The following is a 23,742-nucleotide window of genomic DNA, read 5'->3' as shown; positions in this document are numbered from 1 at the left end:
ATATTTTTCTTTCTTACCAAGTCACCCTGGGTGCTGTGTACTTGACACCAGGTCTGCCACAATGACTCTGGTCTGACAGCTGGTGGCAGGCCCTTTGTGAAGTCCTGCACCATTTCCACTGAGCTCCACTGCCCAACATGGGACATGCTTTAAGGTAAGTTCAGGACTCAGATGAAATGTCATCCCTTGCAAAAATTCCTCCAGTGTAACTTGTCACCAAGTTTTCTATTGCAGTTTATCCTGGCTAGAAAGTGGTATCAGGGTTTGCTGCCTCCTACCATCATCAATGTGTGACATAATGTATGTAATTCAGACCAGCTCTTCCAGAAAATCAGCAACCATTGCTCTATGAAGTGGTCAAATATAGTCTGCCTTAAGAGAAGACTCAAAGAAATAATATAGCATCTAGCACAATAAAAGACAGTAAGACAATAAAACAGCAGAAATCTATGTTGGTGATTGACTGTCTGTAGGCAGACAATCTAATGTTACCTGAGATTGTTTGAGCCACAGCCCTTTCTAGTGTCAGTTCTGTGCTTTTACATGTTTTCCATAGATATGTTTTCAAAAGATTCACTTTGAATTTGTATATAGCACTTAATCTTTCAGAAATATGCAGTTAAAATTGAGTTAGGAAGTAGAGCTGCATCTGTCCCTCCCAGATAAGGGACAGGAGTATTCATCCTTTTGTTTGTGGCAGAGAAGGGCTGGAGACCAGCCAGTGTTAAGCTATATCAACGTTGTAAGGTAGACTCTGAGGGTACCAAGCAGTATCACAAGTGTGGACAAAGTAGGTTAGCAAAATGACTTGCCATGGATTAATCCAAGGAATTTCAGAAAGGAGGAAATGAAACCATCAAATACGCAGCTAATCAGGCTCATGAGATATAAGGAGACCAAGGAATCAAGAATAAATAGTCCATAAATAATAAGATGCCATGCTTCAGGGATAAGAATGTTGCTGATTTAATATGATGTGATTTAACTGCCTGTGTTTTCTGTTAACAGACCCTTTCCAGCACAGTCTGATCATCATTTAGCTTTTCATGTTCTTTGCCAAATGATGCAAATACTCTGCATATGGAGAAATACACTGGAATGTGTAATACAAGAAGAAAGAGCTATACCAAAAGGTAAGCTCAATAACAAAAAAGCAAGATATAATCAAAGTTCCAGAGGTTTTTCCCTTTGCCTTATTAATATATTTTCTCAGCTTTGATGTAGCAAATCACCTTCAAACACAGGATGAATCTTGAAAGCTGTGCCTCTGTCAGACCTGATGCTGTTCACTAATTATTCCTGCTACTGTCTATTGGAGAGTACTCTCATTAAACCTACAAGCCCTCTTTCAATCAGGAAAGCAACCTGGGGTAGAGGAACCACAAAACATCTTAGTTTGTAAGAGAAGTTGTGTCTCTCTATCAGCCAAAGAGGCAGAATTTTATCTATGGGGTTGCAAAGAAGCTTGTGATATTTTCTGAGAGGCATCAGGGTGTGCTCCCTCAGCAGCTCAAGGCAATCTAGGACTGGGTAACTGTAACCTGCATATTCCCTGTGGACCAAAGCTGCACGCCTCTATCCCCACTCTTGCATTAGCCTTGGCATCTCTGATTTCATGTGGATCCCATCCAGGGAACTTACCCTGCTGAAAGCTAATTATTACATTTCATAAGCTTTCAGTTTTTCCAGCCCTGTGAACCACCTCACTATGTACTCCAATAAGTGCTTGTGCTAAAGTCACAGGGAAGGGCATAAAAAGCTGGAAATGGGCAGGACAGTGGGACCAGGGCTTGATCTAGATTAGCTTAAAACACATACTGAGATGCTTTTCCTGAGGGCTCTAACTGGGGCAGGCCACAAAAGTTTGATCTTCTGCCAGCTGCTAGCTAACCTATGCTCACATTTTGATACTGTGTTCAGACCTTTCTTTTCCCTCTACTGATTTGAATACACAGCTTAATGAAAAGAATTATTCTAGTCAGGTTTGTGTATTATTTTGGTGTTTGCCACTGGTCAGAAGAGAAGAAAAGCAGTGCTGCTGTTGGACTTATGGAAAGAGCGCATCTGGTATGTGAGCAATGATGGGCTTCCCTTTCCATGCAACAAAGATGGTCAATATTCCCAACATTTATTGCTCAAACTCTAATTTACAGAGAAAAATCTTCTCTCTAAGAAAAGAATCAGTTTTGCATGAGAGTACAGCAGAGAATATGTACAGGGTGCTTTAAGGATGCTCATCTCCCTTCAGCCCTGCTCTTCCTGGTCATTAGTCATCTTCTGACAGCAGCCTGCCCTCCTCCTTCCCCTGCCCCACACCATTCCTTTACTGTGCTTCCCTCTGTTTCCTGCTTTTTGTCACTTTGCTTTTCCAGCTGGGCCAATGTTTGCGTCCTTTTTGTTTTCACTTATATGTAAATGTTTTTTGTCTTTAGACCTTCAAGAGTGTTCTAAACATTTTTTTTAAGCCCTGGCTTGTGTGCTCATTTAATCAGAATCTCTTACATGAAATGTTCCCCAGAAATTGGTCATCTCTCTTTGGTTTGCATATCTTGCATTAAAAATCTTGCTTAAAAATTTACACTATAATTCTTAATCCTTGCTTCCTAAGCTAGTGGATAAATCCTGACACAGAGATGGACTCTGTTATATGACAGCAAATGCATTATGTATAATTACAAAGCACACGAGCTGTTATTCAGTGTTGTTAGCTTGGCTTCACTGGAACTCTGGAACACATCTGTACACAATTTATAGTTGCTTATAGCATATGCTAGCACACAGTGTGTGAACAGCTAGAATTTAAACTCAGATCCTGCATGAGGCTCTTTAGGAACCACAGCTGCTGCCAGTATTGCTCGGTCTTGGAAAAGAGGAGCAGTGGAATTCTACTCAAGGCAAAATGGAGACGAGGCATGAATACCAAGGCCCTAGGAGGGGGCAGAGGTTTGGCTGACTCTGGAGTAACTTTCTTCAAATAGGGATATGGAGAACTGTGGGTAGATTTTAGGAGTTCTTTTCTGAACATTCAGATTTTTTTTTAAAGATTAATGATTTCTGACAAAACAGGAAATAAACTTTTAGAATGCAAGAGAAGTTAGTAAGTTAAAATTGCAGTGCCTATATTGGACTGACATGGAGCCTCTCAGAATGTGTTTAGGTTTCTTAAATTAACATTAAACAGCTGTTGAGATCTTGTCTTTAATAATGCACAATGTTATTACTCTGAAGAGTACTAGCACTGGCATCTCCAAGCTCATATTAGAAGGAAAGCAGACTTCTTTAATTGTATTATTCACTATTTCATATGTCAGCACTGCCACTTCAGCTTTCCGGCTCCAAAGAGGGACTACATTTACTGCTGTATCTTACAGTCTGCAGTAAAAACTTTCAGGCAACAGAGAATGCTATTTAAAAAGTAACATTTCAGCTTTTCTGAATTTCATGGATTAAAGTACATTATTTCATCTCAACAGACCGTAAATATAATTTTTCAGTGGCAAACAATGTAGGTGTTACTGTACCTTGTGAAAACCAAACACTGTAATTTTCCAGCCTGGATGACTGAAAGTTTTTCTTCCCTCAACTGCTTCAGACAGCTTGGCTGCAGATTTGCTGCCTTGTGTGCCTTGAGTCAGCTGCATCTCTTGCAGTCTGACAGGTGCTTCCAGGGAAACCCAGCCTGTGAGTGTCTGCTTTCAGAGTCCAGAAAATTTAACTGCCATCCTGCTATCCAGCTGATTATCTTCCAAGTGAACCTTTAAAGTCAAGCTTGTAGGAGAAAGGATGATGTGAGGATCCCAAATTCATTCCCTTCTCAGACCTGGTTACCATTCTATCTAAACTGACAGATGGTAATACACTGCATGTATCTGTCCAGTTGTGGCATCCTATTAAACATGAGTAACAAGGTGGATGTAAATGCAGAACTAAAATTTTACATGTGAAAAAGTTTATTCCTACCCTTGCATAACATCCCTGCAAAAGTAATTATGATAAGCTCTGTAATTATGAATACTCTGCTAAGGTTTATTCTGGGCATGGTTGCTTCTGGTCAGCAGTGACCAGTTGAGAGTGGAATTGCCTGTGCAAAGTAGGTGTAACAGGCAAAGACTTTATGTGAGGGAGGTAGAGATGTTTCTGCTCGAGTTAATAAACAAAAAAGCAGGGAGAGTTCAGAATTTGACTATGCCCAGGTGTGGAGCTGGGTTGTGAAAGAAACTAGGATGCCCTCCAACCCCATCCTCTTCTAGGAGTACAAATGGAGGACACCAGGTTGGATGGAAGTGTCCTCAACAGAAGGGCTGGCAGTGGCTGGCCCCTCCTCAGCTGGCCCATGCCAACGGAGCGGTCACGTGTGAGGCACGCTTCGCTTCCCTTCATTTCTGTCCAACTGTTTCCACAGACAGCAGAGCTGCTCTCCTTGAACTGGGTATACAGATTTGCTTTTGGCTTTTGCTACCCTTTCCTAGGGGCAGTTTCAGAGTAACTGGCAAAATTGCAAGGCTCCATAATTTTTCAGTGTTTATCCTGAGGACAGGAGATTGGGTTTCACTCAGCCAACCTGAACTCCTAGAGAAAGAATGGCTCAGTGGCCAGCCGGAGTCAGGGAGTGTCTGGCATGCAGCTGGAAAGGGGGAGGATGAGGGAACGGGCAGTGTCAGTGCCACAGGAGCTGGCATTGCACTGGGCTGACAGACTGTCCTGGGTGGCCCAGGTGAGCCCTGACACCAGAGCTGCTCCTCCAGGGATCCCCTTTATTCCCCCTTTACTCCCCAGGCTGTAAGGCCCCAATGGACTGTGGGGACTGATGGCTGGGGTACAAGGATCTGTCCTGCTGGGGGCTGAGGACAAGCCCTTGAAAAGCACAGATATTCCAGCTGAATCCTGTCCGACAAGAGTCTGTGGGGTCCTTCCTTCTGCTTAGTGGAAAGAATCATTATATTGACTTTTCTCCACAAAGAATTTTGCTTTCATTTTCAGACTGTTTTGTGACACAAACTTTGTGAATCAAAATATTATCAACAGGCTACATAGAGTGCCAAAGTTATGCTCAGCCATTGATCTACTGTCTAATGTCATTATGGTCAGAGTGGATTGGTATGACTATCTGATTTAAACAGCTGCTTCTAGCCTTGCCTCAAAGGTTCTACAACCTCCCTCCCCAGCTTCTGTTCCAGTCAGAAGTTGAAATTCAAATACTTTGAGTCATGGAAAGTGATATTTTTCTTTATGTCTTTTCCAAGGCTCTAACAATCAGAAATGTGATTTAAAAATTTTATGGCCCTGTTTGTCATGCATCAAGATGAACTTAGCCCATGGATCTCAGCATTGTGAAGTGAATTCAGTTTTATAGCTGGCGTGTCTGAGAAAGAGCAATTTGGGTCATTTTGTTGGTAGTTATAGAAATCACTGAAATAGGGACCTCTTTTGTTAATGCACTGACCATTGCAAAATGCAATTATGTATTTTTATTCCCTACACTTTAGGAAGTGGAACCACTGGTTAGTGATGATTGTCACCAATGAGTGCCCCAGAATTCATATGTTAAACAAAGTGCCACTCATGGAAGGACAAAAGTAGAAACCTCCAGCTTCACAAAATCTCCCCCTACTTTTTCCAGCTGTGCTGAAAAACCTTTTCCAATTTAAACTAGCACTTGAACTAGTGTTCACCACCAGCGGAGAAGGACTCATTTGGCGGTAACACAACTCTTTCTAAAAGATTTTCTAGCTTAATTTTGACAAGTGCCATGCTTTTCTGGTTTCTCCTGATGATAATGTGGGCTGCATTTTTTTCTGACACTGAGAGAACCAAAATGTCCTGAATGAAAGCACCTGTGTTGAATGACAGAATTACATCCAAATCCCATCAAAATCAGTGGCAGCCTTTCCACAGAGCTCCAAGAGAGTTGGACTGGATGTGTTAGTGATCATATTTTATCTTCTCTCTATGGGTCCTTAGAGTACATATGTTTATTCATAGCCAAACTGATTACAGGTCAAGATGACTCCACATAAACCTTGACCCTGCATCTGAAAGGAATTAGTTTCTCCTTGGATAGTACTTAAGGTGAATTACAGGCTTTCTTCCTTTAGAATGGACTTGCTTATCTTTAGAAAAAAAAAGTTTCTTTTTTTTCTTATCTGACTATAGGACTTGCTTGTATCTCTTTCTTGAACTGTTGCAATAAATCTTAGCAGGATTATCAGAGTTTTACAGGCTTTTGGAAGCTTTGGATTTGCCTTCATGCTGTTAGGCAGCGCAGGCATGAGAGGATGAATCTGCATCACAACTAAACACCTGCCACTTCAAATCCTGCAGTGACAATCAGAGTGTCCCAGTAGGATCACCCAATTACTGCAGCCTACAGCACACACGGTTTTTCCTGCAGCCACAAAAAATGAGTTCATGTTTTGTCATAGGCTTACTGCACCATGCTATGGTGGAGACAAATATGAGAAGGCTGGGGCCTATGACAGAATGAAAATGAATTTTCTCTGAAATTAGGTAGTACTATGATAGGAAGGAAAAACATAACTTCTTCTCCTAGAAAGTGGATTATGTATTCTTCCATTTGAGTAGAAATCCCTTTAACAGATGATATATAAGAGAAGGGCTGTATTATTGCAGACATAAACACTTTTAATGGTAAAGACCAGGTAAAACAATAGTTTAGTAGAAAGATATTATCAAGGAGCTGCAAATAGCAGTCATGCTCCAAAGGAACTACTGATTTTGCTGTCCTGAAGGAGAATAGGTGGAGGAGTGCTGGGAGTCTGTAGTGACATCAGTGAAGAAAAATGAAATGTCATCTGCACCTCTGCATTACTTTGCAGATCTATAACTACGTGACAAGGAAGCACAGATGCAACAATTCAGTGACAATTTGGGCTGTTATTTGTTTTGATAAATTTGTGCTCTTTTTTTAATAAAAAGCTCTTATACATTTTGAGGGATTTGTGAAAAGGTTCAATTATGTAAGAAAATCATCCCACAGCAAGGCTCCAATTTCACGCAAATGTTCACAAGATAAAAAAAGCTAAGTAAGTCTTTTAATTTTAAAGCTATTTGATTTATAATTGTAGCTTGATACATGTTATAAAAACAGTCTTAGAAAAATATGTTATACCAGGAACTAAGACTATCCTAATACTTAGTACTAGCAACCAAGCAAAAACAGCTTGTTTTTCAAAAGTGTGTCTAATTATCGCCAGGCAGTAGATAATTACAGATTCTTGAAATCAAGACTCAAAGAATTTGACCAGAATTCAGTAATTCAGAATGATTACTGACTGCAGCATCATATCCCAATGAAAATAACTTGAGAACATCACCTGAAAACTCCCTGAGTTTAGGTACCCAGTGAATGGCTTCATGCAGCTTCATGGTTTAAATGTGATGGTATCCACCAACTCTTCTGTGGTTCCTAGCAATGCACAGTTTGCTTTTTGCAGGATCTAGCATTCAGAGACAAAGCTCTGACCCAGTTAAATGTTTCTGGGAGAAGACTGAACTGTAAAAATTACTAGATTAGTGAATTTAAAAGATGTCAAATAAAAGCAGAATTCAGGGAGCAGATAAAAAGTGACAAGGATGAGGGAGAATGGAGGGAAGCAAGACAGGTGAGTGAAAATCTCTCTTTAGGAAAGCTGTGTTCAACCCCACAGCTTCAGATATTGACTGGAAGGGGGACATGGACCCAAGTGCATTTAACAGCCTTTCACAAGGGTAGGTAGTGATAGGACAAGGGGGAATGGCCTTAAACTGAAAGAGGGCAGGTTTAGATTGGATATTAGGAGGAAATTTACTGTGAGGGTGGTGAGGCCTCGGAACAGGTTGCCCAGAGAGGTTGAGGATGCCCCATCCCTGTTGGTGTTCAAGATTGGATGGAGCTCTGAGTAATTTGGTTTAGTGGCGGGGGGTGGAACTGGAAGGTTTTTATGTTCCTTTCAACCCAAACCATTTTATGATTCTCTGACTCTTGAGATAAAAAGCGTGAAGTAACAACTGCAAGTTTCATCTACGTTTTTGACTGACTCCCTAATTTAATTTTTTTTAATTAACCTTTCTTTTCTCTCTGCAGTCTCAAATTCCTGTGTGCAAATGCTACATCATAGAAAAAACTTTGGAGCAACAGTTTCTATAAGTTAGGAAACAATAAAGGTTCTTGCACGTGAACCAAAGGTTTCCCAAGTCCATCAGTATAGTGCTGGCATCCTAATTTGTACCATTGGGGCATCCTCCAGCAGCTTGTTGTAGCATCTGAACAGAGTGGGAAAGAGGACAGATTTACGAGCTCTCCAGAAGCAAGGTCTCTGGGACCAAGACAACAAAAGTGGCTTTTCAGGTTGCATGATTTCATGCTGATTTTCTCTTGTGATGCAAATCTTTCCACACACCGCCTGAAGCTGATCTCACAAATGCAATTGCCTGTTGCTCATGATCCAAACCATTTGTGCAGTAGGATCAAGGTAAATGAGTGGTAGTTGTTGTCATTTTTAAAATTACTTTTGTTTATAAAAACACAGTCATTTGACTGGTCTGGTTTAGAACATATTTCCAACAGATGCTTGCACAACTGGGTGCAAAAAATTGCAGTGAGGGACGATGGACAGAATGGGAACTTCTTATATTGCCTTTGTTGTAGAGAACTGGTGTCTAGGTACTGCCTAAGACTGGATGAACCAGGTGACTGATCACAGCAATATCATTTCAGGTTTCTTCCTTTTCTACTTTGGGATCAAAAAGTTGCAAATTAAGATGCCAGGTCTATATACACATTTCCATGCAAAGAGAGAATTTTCCATCAATGTTGCTGCCATGGCCCCTGCTATGGGCACTAGATATTAAGAAGGGGCATTAGGTTAGAAGTGACCTTTGAGGTATACTCTGTGCAGGTCTTTAAACCCTAGAGGAGTTTAATTGGCTGCAGCTGAAGAGGCTGCTCTGAGGGTTGTTCTTTTCTCTCTGGTGCATGTCCTGGCAGTGCACTGGAAGAGTGATGACCCTGGATGCTGGGGGTGGGCTGTGAGCTTCCTGGAGGAACGCTGCTGGCCAGGACAGGCCCAGCAGCCGGGCTGGTTTGAGCACAGCAGCCTCACCACCGCCCCGTGTCAGCTGCACAGTGGGGCGTGCTGGGGAGGAGGTGTTGTTTAGGATGCCAGGCACAAAGAGCACTGTTATTTATCCTGTCTTCAAAAATACACAGTAATTGAAAATGCTTCTGCAAAAATCTGTCACAAGCATGTTATGGCTGGCTCACTATCTTGGTCTCAATGGAGTTACATTAGCACCTTGTTAAATACTGCATTGATTTTAGAATTGCTGTAATGGCCTATAAGTATTGTAGGGTTCTGAGTGTCTGTATTGATCTCAGTGGCTGGTCTTGCACTGAGCCTAGATGTTACACAGCAGGGCTTCTTTGGAAGTTGTACTGCAGGATATTTGAAAACACAGGTGCAGAACTGTGCCCTTTGCTTGCTGAGCATGACTTTAGGCATCAATTTGCAACAGAAGTCTGAGACTCTGAGTCATACAAGATGCCATTTTTCTCTTTCTTTAATAAGATTTCTATTATTCTGACAGCCTTTATAACATTTTGTCTACTGTTAATACCTAGAGAGATATTCACTTGAAGAACTGTTTTATTTTATTAATTACAATTTATTCATTTTCTTTAGAAGACAAAAGTCAACAAAATGATAAAACAAGATCTTGTCTCTCCCCTTTCTTTGTCAGGACTTTCAATTTCACTTCAATGAAATACAGCTGAATGCAGCAATCATTTGATGGCTGATGCTTTTATTGTTTGGGGAAGTAACTACCAGTGAGTTACAGGGAGCCCAAAAGCTAAACTGATTCCTTTATGTGTGCACTCTGTGAAGACACTCTAAATGCTCTCAACTATGCACCACGGGTGCCTTAGTGTGCCTCAATAGGAAACACACATTTCAAAATGACCTTGGCTATCCAGCAGCCACATCCCATGGCACTGGTTCCCTGAGTAACAAGTTGACTGCCTTCAAATGCAGAGGCATGGGAGAAAGTATTGCAAGGAATAAATTTCCTATATATTTTTCCATGGTTTGGGCTCTTAGGTGCTGATGTCTAAGAAAGAGGTTTCTTTTTTTTGTCTGAGAGGAGCACTGGGCTCAGATCTTTAGACTTCTAAGGTGATTTGGTGTTTTCAGTCCTTGAGTAAATGATCTCTCTTTCAGTGAATAACCAGAGTTAAACAGCAAAAATTAGTTTATGGTTTCTGAGAGAGAGAGAGAATAAATATGAGGTATTCTTTTGGAGGTATGGATGTGTCTCTATTTAGCCACAAATGACAGCTGAGGAGGGGTTTCTCAGGTCCCTGCAGAACCTGTTCTGTCCCAGTCACTCTCAAGCACATCCATCTGAAGCGCCAGCAGGGCTCGCTGGCACAGGCAGCACACTCGGATTGCTGGTTATCACTGAGCACCAGGTAGCAGATATGGACAGCAAGGGAATGACTGAAAAGACACTCCTTGAATATTCCAGAACTTATTTACTGCCAAAGACAGAGGGAGCACTGTAAAATTAAGATTGGGAAATAATTGTGTGACACAGAGGCACAAATGTTAGTGGTATTTAGCAGCTCCTGAGAAAACAAAACAAACAAAAAAAACCCATAAAGAACTACAGAGACTTCTGTAAGGAAAACCACTGACATGGGGGTAAGATGATGAATAAAATGTGTGTGTGTATTTCTGGTCAGTCCTGGTCAAGAAAGGGGATTTCTGTGTTCACTAGCTGCAGGAAAAGGTAGGGTGGAGGAGTGGCAAGTTTGCTTTAGAAGCAGAAGTTCAGCTTCAATCTAAGAGAAGGGAAGCTGAGAAGGGGCTTTGTCTCTCTAACTTCATCAAATACATGTGAACAGTCAGCAAACACTGAACAAACAACGAACACTGAAAAAAATTTAACTAGCTGTCAAAAAAAAAATTCAAATATGATTAGAGGCTGGAAAATAAACTTAATAATACCAAGTTTAAAGACCTTGCTATGGTTTGGTTTATCAAAAAGGAAAGAGAGATGATTTACTCTAATATATAAGTACTTCCCAGGAAAAATATATTTGATATCTAGGAGTCATAGAATCATTAAGGTTGGAAAAGACCTCTGAGATCATTGAGTCCAACGTTTGAAACATCACCACCTCGTCAGCTAGACCATGGCACTACGTGCCATGTCCAGTCATTTCATGAACACCTCCAGTCTCACTCCAGCACCTGGATATCTTTCTTTCATAGTGAGGGACTCAAAACTGAGTACAGGGTTTGAGGTGTGGTCTCACCAATGCCAAGTACCAAGGGACAATCACTTCCTGCTGCTCACACGGGTTCTGATGCAAGCCAGGATTCCTTCTTGCCCACCAGAGCACACACAGGCTCAGCACCCCCAAGTCCAGCACCCCCGGATCCTGTTCTGCCAAGCAGCCACTCTGTCCTGTAGCACTGCATGGGATGGTTGTGAGAGAGATCTCTCAAACAGAACAGGAACATTCTGAGCAACCACTGCCATGAGCAAAGCTCTTGTCCTGTTTCAGAGAGGAAACAGAGCTCAGGTCCTCCACATAAGGATTAACTGTTACAGCAAACTGTGAGTGCTGAATGCTTCAGCTCCTAGTGCTTATCTAGAACACAGTTTTAGCCAAAAACAGTTACTGCTCCATGCAAATGTGTGTTAGGTGAACTTTCACAGACTGAAAGAGGTAAGGTCTGTCGTGACTTTGACGTGTAAGAACATATCCTACAGCAGAACACAGAACATATAGTCTGCAGAAAATAAAACTGCTAAAACCTCAAAGATGGACAAGCAAGCACATGAATTTTCTCCTCACTTTCTGAATAAGTTTGGTTCATTGATTCTGGCTGTTTTGCTTCACTTACAGAGACTCTCCTGTTCTGAACAAAGTCATTGTAAGTCTCTTGCTCCTCTTTTGCTTACAGAATTGTTCATGCCCAGCCTCTCTCTGGCAGCCATTTGGTTCAGTCCCCCTGGTGGCACCAATGGCATTTTAGAGCTTGAAGTCACCTTTGGTTCCTTCACAACGTTGTGCTACTGGAACTTATAATCCCCTTTCTTCCTCACCTCCATAAACCAGCTTTGTGACTAACTTGGCTGTGTCCACAATGGACAGACCTGCCGGCAACTAACTTTGATCTTGGATATCAGACATGCCAAACCTTACAGCTCACTGCATGCAAAACCCTTCCAGATAGAGGGGACATTCCAGTATTTACATTTCATATCTACTCCCACTTTCTAGCCCCAAAGTCAATTATCAACAGCATAACCTTTTCATTTCAGAAATTTAGCAATCAGGAAAACACAAATGCATACAAAATATTTTACAGTAAAGAGAAAAAGAGAAACCAGATCATTATTGCAGAACTTTGATGCAGCTGACTTGTTATTTGAAAATTGATCAACTTGCCAACTAATAACTGATATCTGTTACATGGCACAAGGGATATCTGCTGGGCTGGTTTTTGTGTGGAAAAAACACAGTTAGGGCACAGTTTTGCTCAGAATTCATGTGCAGCTATCCCCTTTGTGCTATGTGGAAAAGAAAACTGGATGCTGCCCTGTTATTCTGACTAGGGGCAGGATTTGACATCCCTGTGGGGTGATGTCAGGTTTGCAGGGAGCTCTGGTTGTAAGCCCTGTGGGCAGAGGCTGCAGCAGCCAGCAGAGCTTTGAGTGAAAAAAGGCAGCTCAGGGGCTCGGGCACTGCTCCTGCTGGGGCTCCACTAGAACACTTCTGAGGAGGCTCTAAGAAGCTCAGGGCACGATGAGAACCATAACTTGTTCTATATCATATTTCTCCCACTCTCCCTGATTTTCCTGTGGCATGTAAACATTTACCTGTCAGCTTCAGAAGCTGAAAATTGAGTGAGATCTCAGTAAATTCTCTCTGCAGCTTCATGAAGCATAGCTGCAGAAATGGGTACTTTTATTCCTTCATTATGAACCTACCTCCATGAGATCACCACAGGCTCTGATTTGCAATTCAATATCTCTTCTGCTTATATGAGATGAACTGAAGTAGCTACAAAGAAACTCAATTAGTATTGCAGCTAATAAAAATGATAGTTGTGATAGAAAAATGATTCATAACTGCAGAACGTGCTTCTGCATGTTTTTCATTACTTAGCCTGCACTAACTCTTGTAATATATTTCCCTGCACTTTCTGAACCACATGTCTTCCCACTGAGTAGCATCTAAAATTTGTATTTACTCCAGAGTGGTTTTTACTGACACTGTCTTTTGCCAGTATCATCTTCTTCCACTGAAAGTTGTAGTGTAAAAACATGAACTAATATTTTAGGCAAAACTAAATTTTTAGTCATAAAAAACTCCACAGAAGGAACTGCATAACTGTCAAATAAAATTTGCCTATGTACAAATATGCTTCCTTCACTGCTCACCTGGCAAGGGCAGTAGTGAGCTTTTCAGTCATTAGACTTTCACAAACCTCTGGATGTCAGCTGTGGCATATGTAGATTTGCCAGTGTTTTTCTAGTGTTTTATTTTGTAAACAGGTTATAACCCATCTTAGTGCTAGCAAGGGATGCTGAAATACATTAACAAGGGGATTTTTCACAGAAGCATTGATAGCATTCAGTGGCCATGGAGATTCCTGGAGAGGTTAGTGTATAATTGCCACTTGTGACTGTGAAAAGCTGTTCCTCCCCTGATGTCTTTTACAAATAATACTTTACTCTGGTGGTAATTATCTTCCACCTCTGGTGGCAGAAAGAATCATTCTGTGTTTCAAATTGCTTTTAATATTTTTATTTCTGTAATTAAAAAGCCCAATTTATTATACAAGCTTAATAGAAGATAATTGGAAACAAACTCAGTATTTTTAACTATAGAGATGGAAAGGAAAAGCAGATGTGTAATATCAAAAAGACAGACCCTTTTTTCACCTGAATTTTCCAGAAATTTTGTTACTGAACCTAAGTTAAGCCCTACTGAGTTCAGTAAGTTGAGAGCTACAGTTTGGTCTTTCAGAATGGGTTTTTATCTCCAAAATATGTTTCCCCAATAATCATGGTAATACTTTTGCTGGCACAAATAGAAGGTCTGATTATTTAAGAGCAATAATATATGCCAGCATGAAAAGGTAACATTTGATGACACAAAATCTCTACTGTGAATCCATAAACATTCTTCTTTTCCTCTATGTTGTAGAAGTGCATACACTTTCAGAAGAGCAAAAAAAGAAAGAATCTGAAAGCTGATTCTGCCCTGGCAGTAATGAGTTAGAACAATCACTGAACACTAGGATGCAATTCTGAAGTAATTTGATTAACAAGTTGCTTATGCATTTTGATTAGTACAAAATAGACTGTAAAAAAAAAAACTGCTTGTGGTACAGTTCATCTCTGGTGTGACTCCACTGATCAGGGCCCAGTGGGAGTGATAAAAAAGAAAAATATAAGAGATCCATTCTTCCATTAATAATTTATATTCTTTTCTTTGTAAGTGACCTACTAAATGGAAATATGAGAATCATCTGGAAATGTCTCAACTATAAAACTAGGTGCAAGTGTCTTTCTATATCTCACTCTTAAGATTTTCAGTCACTCAACAAAAGAAGGTTTTTCTAGTTTGGGGGGGGTACATGGCCAGGCATTAGAGGAAAACAGAGACATAAGGCAGCAGCTGTAGAAACAGCATGATCTTTTCCTTAGTCCTGTGTGACAAATCTCAGCCCATCTGAAGCAAGTTATGATTATGGTGTGGAAATATGAAGATATTCTTAAAAGGTACATATTTTTACTGATCACATGAATTCCAGTAATATTTTAATAGCCACCAAATTATAGTCTCTATAGTAAAACTTCTCATTTCAGCACAACGTGGAGATACTAACATAAATGTTTAAATGATGGGATTAAAAGATCATCTCCACACACATGTAAAGAACACAGGGGCACAAGGGAAGGCAAGAGGGTCAGCTCCAGTATCCCAGTCAGGCAGAGAGCTCCCACTCTGGGACGGGCACTGGAGAGTCCAGAGACTGAGTTGGCTACTGGAGGGACTGGAAGCCTGGTGTAAATGGTCTCTGGAGCCCCATGGATTCCCAGTAGGCAGATGGACCTTCAGGTCTGTCCTAGGTTGCATATATGATGCTTTTAGCCCCAATCATCTTGTTCTATTTATTATGAATAATAAATGTTGCACCTTTAGGACTTGTTCCAGAGAGTGAAGCAGGGAGAGAAGAAGCTGCAAGTTTTTTTCAGACACTGCACTCACTCCTCCACATTCCTGCTCCTGGACTGTGTTGTCTGCGGATGCACAGACAGCGGGACAGAGCTCGCCTTTGCTTTTAGTTAGTTTTAGCTAGCTGAGGCAAAGAAGTTCCCTGGACTGTGGTTTTTTCCCTTTTCTTTGGACCAGTTTAAACCTGCTCTGGACTGAACACCCAGGGGAGCACCAACAGCTGCAGCTGTGGCCCACCAGGCCGGGCCTGGGCCGCGGCATTTCCAGCACTGAGGGACTGATCAGAGACTGAGTGAGCTGCTGCTTGAACCCGGGGAGGGGACTTTCTGAATTTGTCATCTCTTTTGGAGCAGCAAGGGGTTTTATCATTTAATATTGTTTAGGTTTTATTGTTTAATAAACAGGTTTCATCTACTTTTCTCCAAGGAGGTATTTCCTCCTGGACTGGTTGGGGAGAGGGGCCGATTGAATCTGCTTTTCTACCAGAGCCCCTTTAGGGGTTCTCTCCCAAATTTGCCCTGAACCAGGACAAGGTCCCTTTGGAGTGGCCTCGAACAAGGAGCAGTGGCAGCCTTTCCTCTGCCAGGCTACTGGATTTGTCAACACTTAGCAAAGTTCAATCTTCATTCCTGGCAGTTTCACAAAGGAAACCATCTGAGGAGAGGAAGCACAACATCAGTGCAATCCCAACCCGTTAGAAAGCTGAGCAGCACTAAAACTCCTCCTGTGGTGGGCAGTATTCAGGAGAAGACAGAGCTGCTTTGTGATGGCAGGAGAGAAGCGCCACACAGCCACTGGGGAAGGCTGCCAAGCCTGTCCATGTTCCTCTGGACATGAGAAGGGCTGACAGAGCCAGCCTGGGGTGTCCCAGCCCTGCAGCAGCATCGCCTGCACACAGGGGAAGGCCCATGGCATCCTCCTCTCCTGAGCTTTCAGAGGGGCCAGCAAGAAGGTGCTGGAGCTAGCATAGTGTTTCAAACACACTGCAAACTCCAAAGCCTGGCTCTCTCCAGAGGACCCCATCTGTTTCTAAGTCCTGCTGATCCCTGAACTGAGGCTGTAAGGGAAGAAGGAATTCCTTGTACAGGCTGGCTGGTCTGTATTTACATAATTTTGTTTTCAAAGTAGGTTGGCAAAGCATTCCCAAATGGGTCTCTACCACGGACAACTGAGTTCTCCTTTGTGTTTCTGAGGTTGGGTGCTGAGGAAGCTACCTGGGGCAGTACCTGGGAGATGTGCCAGGCAGGTGCTGCCAGGCAGGTGCCCCCACACTGTGCCTTGCTGTGCTGTGGGTGTTGCCAGCCCAGGAAAAGCTGGGCATGAGGGCAAGGGAATGCCTGGAGAGACTGAGTGCCCTTCTCTCCATAGCTGCTCCTGGTGAGGCTGAGCTGTCCCCTGAGGCACAGAGGAAGGATTTGTGGGGATGTCATGGGGAAAGGGGACAGGGGAGCAGATTTCTCACATGCTGTGCTGTGCTGCTCTGCTGTGTGACCCCAAAGTGTGTGTCTCCTGTCTTGCTTTACAAATTAAAGTGTGCACTGTTTTCCTCCACAGCTGGCTTCGTGCTAACAGGTATTTTTACTGAGATTGAAGGCAGCACTTACTTGCAGAATAATCATTTTTGGCTCTGTTTGAAGTGTTCCCATTTTTTCCCCTTACAATGATATTTTCTGCTTTGCTGGAAGCATTTCTTAACAAGCTTCTTCAGCTTGCCTTGCAATCTCTGCAGCCAGGCAGGTGCTGGGCCACCAGGGCTGTTTCATTGAACATCACAGCTCTTTCCAAGGGATTGTTGCTGTCCTCGGGCCCATGGATGTCTCAGCATCTGTTTAGCTTTAAACCTGTGAGCCTGCTCACACCACATGTGTTTGGAGCATGTCCAGAAAGTCCACAAAAGAGATTTTTCAGGTCCTTATCTCTCCTAACTCAGTTGTGAGCTCTGTGCCCAAGCTCTCAGTTGAATTTTAGGAAACTTTTAAAGCAGCTCACAGTCACTGTTGTTGCTGCTTGGGACTCAGCCCTGGAGGGAGCCAATGCAGGCTCTTGCAATACTGAAGTTGCTCCTTATTTTTTCTGGAGTCAGATGATCAAGTCAAGCTTCTAACTTCCTGATATCCCCAAATGTTGGGATATTTCCCTGATGGAAACCTGAGTAACTTCAGGGTAACACAGAGCAACTGTGAGTGGCTGTAGTGGTCAGATCACTTGGGAGTTTCAGGCACTAATGACAGTAATAATCCAGCCCCCTTAACTAATCTGTGTTTTATTATTATTTAAATTATTTAAATCTGCAAAACATGTCTCACCTTCCATTCCTTTTAGAAGTCTATAAAGGATTAAAAATAATGCCAGCCAAACTTGCTCTGAAGCAATCCTTTTCCAGAATATTTTTTAATCTAAATGTCTTATTGAATTTCCAGTTGTTTTGAAGGTGCTATAAAACTGAACACATACTTCTGAAGATTAGGTTCAGTATTTGGTACTTATTCTCTACAAGACAGTGGCTTTTTAAAAACAGAGAGAGGATTAGTGGGTTTTTTGGTATGGTTTGCTTTTATATTTTGCATTTTCAGTAGTAGAAAATACTTTAGAATGTAAATTAATATCTTGACCCTGAGTGAAAATATTAATTCCTCATGAAATTTGCAGAAATGATCTAGATAGGAAAAGCAGCTACATAAGGCAAATGTGCAAAAAAGCCTGGGTTACAGCTTTCTTACTGAAACTCAATCACTCCTTGTCAAGTTTGCATGGGAAAAAGTTGATATTCAAGGGACACTGATTCAAGGGACACTAATCATCTGCTTTTGTAAGCAGAAAATGAGATAGCTTTGTAGGAAAGACACAATTAGTTTGTGTTTAATTTTTTTTAACCATTTAGCATATGCAGCACTACCACTTTTGATTTTGTTCAGATATTCACGAGTAAATTTGATCCCTGCACTGTACTGTTCTTTTAATATCCTCTCTCCTATAAGTTTTCAATTTATTCCACTTTCTCTGGTATGCTTTTCATAACTGTAATATATTCCAGTATCAGGTTTTATAATTACTTGGACTCTATTCATTTCCAAATTTATATTTCAGGCTCTATTTCCTCCTGTGCTACAAGTAACAGATCATTGTGTTGAAAAGCAATCTAGGATGTATGTTAAAGTTATTGCAGCAGTAGTGTAGGAAATCTAGTTTAATTTGGGGAGTGTCTGGGGTGGTGGCTGAAGAGCATGGGGGAATTGCTCAACAGAGAACTGGTAAAATGACTTAGTACATCCACAGACAGCTGCTTGGTAATGTGGGGATTGGCAGGTGGGTGTGCCTGCCAGCATTATATTTGGTTTTACTGGAATCAAATGTCAGCACTGGAGGATGCAGAAGGCACAGAGTTCCTCCACATTAGTATTACAAAATAATGTAGTGGTTTAGGTCTGACTCTGGAGAGCTCAGTGCTGCATGGATGTGGTTCTGCACTGAGCAGCATCCCAGGATGCCAGAGGAAAACATGAGGCTCAGCTCTGCAACTGACCCATGAACTCTGATCCACCTGAGGACTTCATTTCATACTTAAATGTAAATATGTGAGCAGGTGCTTCCAGCTGGGGCACATATTATGTGTGCTGAACAGTCAGTCAATGTCTAAGTGGTGCAATGCACTGTTGGGCTTAGTACACTCAAAAGCTGACCTCTAAGTGGCTTGGGACAATGGGACAAAAATAAGATATGGGTCAGAAAGATGCTGATTCTTCAGTTTAGAAAGTAAATAAGCCACAAATATAGGAAAATCACAACATGGGCATTTTTGAGACAGGGAAAACTGTAAACTGTTCAAAGATTAGTGGAGGGTGAATGTAACTACTTGCAGGATCACTTGTTTCTGCAGAGCAAAAAAGTATGACTTTAATGAATTGGAATGGCAGGTATGAAACTAATTTCAGTGTACTAATGTTCAGAAGGTAAAATGTACAGTTTGTCAAAAAATATGAAGGATTACAGTAACTGTGCTGTTTGTATCATGGGAACCTGTGTGAAATGAGCACTGAGGAGGAGAGAGGTAAGAAAAATACAGCAATTCTTCAGGGATCACACTGAGGGAAATGGAGATCGAAAATGTGGTGGGAGTTGACAAAAGATATTGGCACTGATAAAAGAGTTTTCAAAAGGCACTGAAGTAGTGATTTTTGAATCAAAAAAAGGCATATACTTCCAAAAAAAAGGGCTTAACAATGACTTTTGTAGAAGAAATGGAATAAGAGGTAGTAGAATGAGCACTGGAAGTGGATCAAAAGAAAATGTGATCTTTTTTTTTACTAAACAGAACAGGTATATTCATTGAGTTTATAAACCAAATAGCATAAAGAGGAAGGAGCACAGGAAGGTGGGGAGGGGTGGCACAAACAGAGCCAGAGGGAGGAAGGGAGTGCTGAGAGTGGAGTCCTGAGTCCAGCATGTAACCAATGGCAACAAAAGGAAAAGAAAAAATCAGAAATGAAGGAGAAATGCAAATTTTTCTTAGCTACTTTCTGAAAAGAACAAAGTTTTGTTGGGAAATAGGTCACAAGAGATGTGAAGAGGTGAGGAAAGAAGGCAGGATCTTTGTTTGCAAGTGCAGCATTAAAGTAGGGCTGTTCTGACAGAAACACTGTGATCAGAGAAGAGACTTCTGGGGCTGGAATGGACAGTCTGCTGCTTTTCAGTGTCTCATTGTATCTAAGATCAAAGGATGGCCAAAGCATTCTAGTATCATTGCTTACAGATAAAAGTCAGACAGTTTTGAGACAGGCATTTTCATTATGAAATGGGTAATTAACAGCTGTATTAACATTTGCAGTGATTACCATGCTTAGGAGTGAAGAAAGTGTAATTGCTTGTTTGCTTTAAACAGTTTTCCATCCCTGGGATATCTGAGTGACTTCCATGTAAAACTGAGAGCTGAAACTGAAATCCAGAGGGCAGCACAGGGTAGCCAGAAGTCCTGCTAGTTTGAGAGTACACAGGGAAATTTTGTATCTGGTGCCATCCCTGTGGCTCTTGCGCCCATCTGACTTTGAGGACAGAGCCTGATTTACAGCCCACCATGTCCCCCAGTCCCTGGGCTGCTCAGCCCCAGTTCCACACTGTCCCTCTGCAGTTGCAGGGCAGTGCCTGGCCCTCCCACACCGCACAGCTGGCCCTGGTGGGGACACCCAGCAGTGTCACCCTCTGGCACCTGTCAGGGCTGGCAGCTGCTGCTCCCCTTGCCAGGCTCTGGAAGCCCTGAGGTGCCACTGCATCCACCCACAGCTGTTGACCAGGCTTCACAGTGCTGAGTGTGTCCTGCGGCCCCACACTCTCCAGACATCCCAGTGTCCATGCTCTGACACTGGCAGGCTTCAGGAGCATCCCATTGCTGTGCCCGAGCTGTTTGTCACCACTCAGACTCCGCTGGTTTGAGCTGCACTCACACCTCAGGGGCTACTTGGTGACTTGGGGACACTGAAACATCTGCCTCCAGGAGGTACCAGATCAGGCTTCAGAGCTTAGATTAGATGCCTAAAAAGTCTGTCTGACCATGGCTTCCCTACAATAAGTAAGAGCTCTCCCAGATATGGTAAAATAGAACTCAGAGCAACTCTGGGATTTTTTTTTCTAATTCTTACTTCTCCCTCTATTTCTTTGACAAATACCCTTCCTGCAAATCAGGGGCTGTGCACAGAAAGAATTTACATGGAGTAGTTTGGTCAGTAGGGTGGTTTATGAATTTATAATTAGGGTTACACAGATTAAAAATAGGAGAAAATTTAATTGTATAGTCTTGCAGGTCCAGGAACTCAACATTTCCTACCTCTTAATCTCATAAATTGACTAATGATCACCACCTTACTCTAACTAATTTCCTCACATTCATAGAAGAGTAAATATATAAAAATTCAGCTGAATTTTAGGCATTTCATGTATGTGTTTGTGGCATTAATTTACAATTCCGTCCTGTACAATATTTCACCTAAACATTAGCAATTCTATCTGGTAAGTTTTTCTTTCTTACCTGAAAGTATTATTACTGAATCATCTTCTCTAGAAAGAAAACAATCATTAATCTGCTGAAAGTGAATCTATGAGAGTAAACAGAATCATTATGAATCTTATATGGAATCAGAATACCTTTATCTTCTGAACAGTGCTCCACTTAGGCCAAGAGAGACTATGGCCCTCCATTGTACAGGCAAAAAAGAGAAAAACTTCATAAAAGCTGCTTGGTAAAGGCTTTGATTTTTCTCAGATGATTTCATTACCTTCACATATCACTGTACACTGAGCTTAATTTTCATGTGAGAAAATCACAGTCAGTGGCAGGAACATTTATATTTGGCTGCAGCTTCAAAAAGAGAATGAAAAATTTAGAAGGTAAGATCAATAGCTGGAAAATGAAGTTCATCTTAACAAGGAAACTTAAGGCTTACAGCCATGCAAAACAGCTGGAGAAGCTGGGACTTTCAAAATCACTTTGGCTGAGAAACTATAAAGTTCAGCTGAATGAAGCAGCTGTTAAGCTAAAACAAAGATGTGCAAAAGGAAAAAAGCTCACCTTTCTTCCCCCTTTCCCAAACAACTTGGAGATAAAAATTTGGAACAGTGGCTCAATCCACCTTCCATCCTGAGCTGTAGGGCCTGGTGTACCTGCAGAGCATGTGCCTTCCTATCCTAGAGCAGCAGGCATCTAGAAGCCTTAAGGAGGACAGAGAAGTGGCTTGGAAGCTGACTCCACAAAGGGAAGAAGGCACTGAAGAGGAGATTTCTATTTCCTGAGAATTCGTATCAACCAGTGAAAGTGTAGAAAAGAGAGGAAAAAGTTTTAGTCAGCAGCCCCAAGCAGAGACTCATAACTCATAGCCATGAATGAGTTCGGCTGAGGGCCACCATGGTGATGGGGAACTGGAGCACTTGCCCTGTGAGGAGAGGCAGAGGGAGCTGGGGCTGTCTGGCCTGGAGCAGGGATAGCTTCTGGTGGGCTTCAGAGACATCCAGGGGCCTGCAGGAAGCGACTGAGCTGGTGGAGCCAGGCCCTGCACAGCGGAAAATGGAAGGAGGATTAGAGAATGCAGGCATGAGCTGAAACAGGGATGTTCAGATGGGAAAGGAAAGGAAGAAAGGAAAAAAAGGAAGACCTTTTTCTCTGTGGGAACAGGGCAACTTTGTGCTGGGCTGCCCACCGAATATGTGTGGTCTTTATCATTTTTTGTTTTTCAAGACTCAGCTAGATAAAGCCCTCAGTAACCTGGCCTTATCTAAGACCTGACACTGCTCTGAGGAGGAGGTTTGCCTAGAGACATCCTGAGGCCCCTTCCCACCTGAATTTATTGTATTAAATACAAACATGCACACAAACTGCTCCCCCACACCCCCCAATAGATGAAAAGTCTGTATATCAAAACTGATATGAGTACCTCACCCTAGGAAATATTTTCAGATCCCCTTTGCACAAAATACTTCAGATTTAGGCTTCAGTTCAGCATTTCTTTTTTGTTGACCTCTCTCCACACTCACAATGCTGCTGCAGCAGTTCCAGGCAGACCAATGTACCCATTTCCTCCTGTGTGCAGAAAAGGGAATCCATGTCAGGGACATAAAATGTGGCAGTTCTGTATGAGAGAATATGCAAATGCATTTGTGTCTTTGGTCTGGAGTGCATAATAAACCAGATAATAAGATAATAGCTACTAATTCATGTCCCTGTATTGCAATTATTCTTCAGACTTGTCTGCTCCTTTGGAAGCTGTACCACACCTACCCATTCCTCACAAAACGCAGTCCTGTAGAATGAGTTCTAATCCTGCAAATTAAATGAGCTTAATTCTTTTCCGGTGGCAGATTCCACATGTTGCAAATGGCTCATCCCAGAGGAAGCTGTAATGGCAGGCTCCAGATGGGCCAGTGACAAAGTATCAAACAATAATCCTACTCACGGGTTTGAAGATCAAATCCTATATTGCTCTGAAAGACGTAAATACTGTTTGATGACTAAATCCCAAAGCATTTTGCTCAGCTGCTGGATAACCCTATGTGCTATAGAAACATCGAGCTTCGCCTCTGTGCATGCTCACAGATGCCTTCTATTTGACAATATCGAGCATTTTGGCATCTGTGTTACACCTGAGTGCTTTCACGTTTCACAAAGTGGATGTTGTGCCATCTGTCTCAGCATGGATATTTGGTGTATTAAACATGCTCTCAGCCTAGCTCTTGGATCAGAAATTTGGATCCTCACTTGAAAGAAGGGAAAGGAAAATCCTGAGTTGCAGTCCTTTTCTGAGGACTGTTGATATATTGTGCAGTATCTGAGTAAAATGCTAGCTAGGTTGTAAAATGCTTACACTGGCATGTGAAATGCCAGAGATCCCCTCCCCAGCATGTTCCCTCGTGGTGTAGCAGCAATCCAGTTTCATTGCTGGGAGATTTCTTTGTGCCTTGGCTGGTTTTTCAGCCAGGACTGTGCTGTAACTTTGACAAAG

Source organism: Ammospiza caudacuta, chromosome 5 (assembly GCF_027887145.1).
Source record: "Ammospiza caudacuta isolate bAmmCau1 chromosome 5, bAmmCau1.pri, whole genome shotgun sequence".
In the NCBI taxonomy this organism is placed as follows: domain Eukaryota; kingdom Metazoa; phylum Chordata; class Aves; order Passeriformes; family Passerellidae; genus Ammospiza; species Ammospiza caudacuta.
This window is presented reverse-complemented; position numbering follows the sequence as displayed.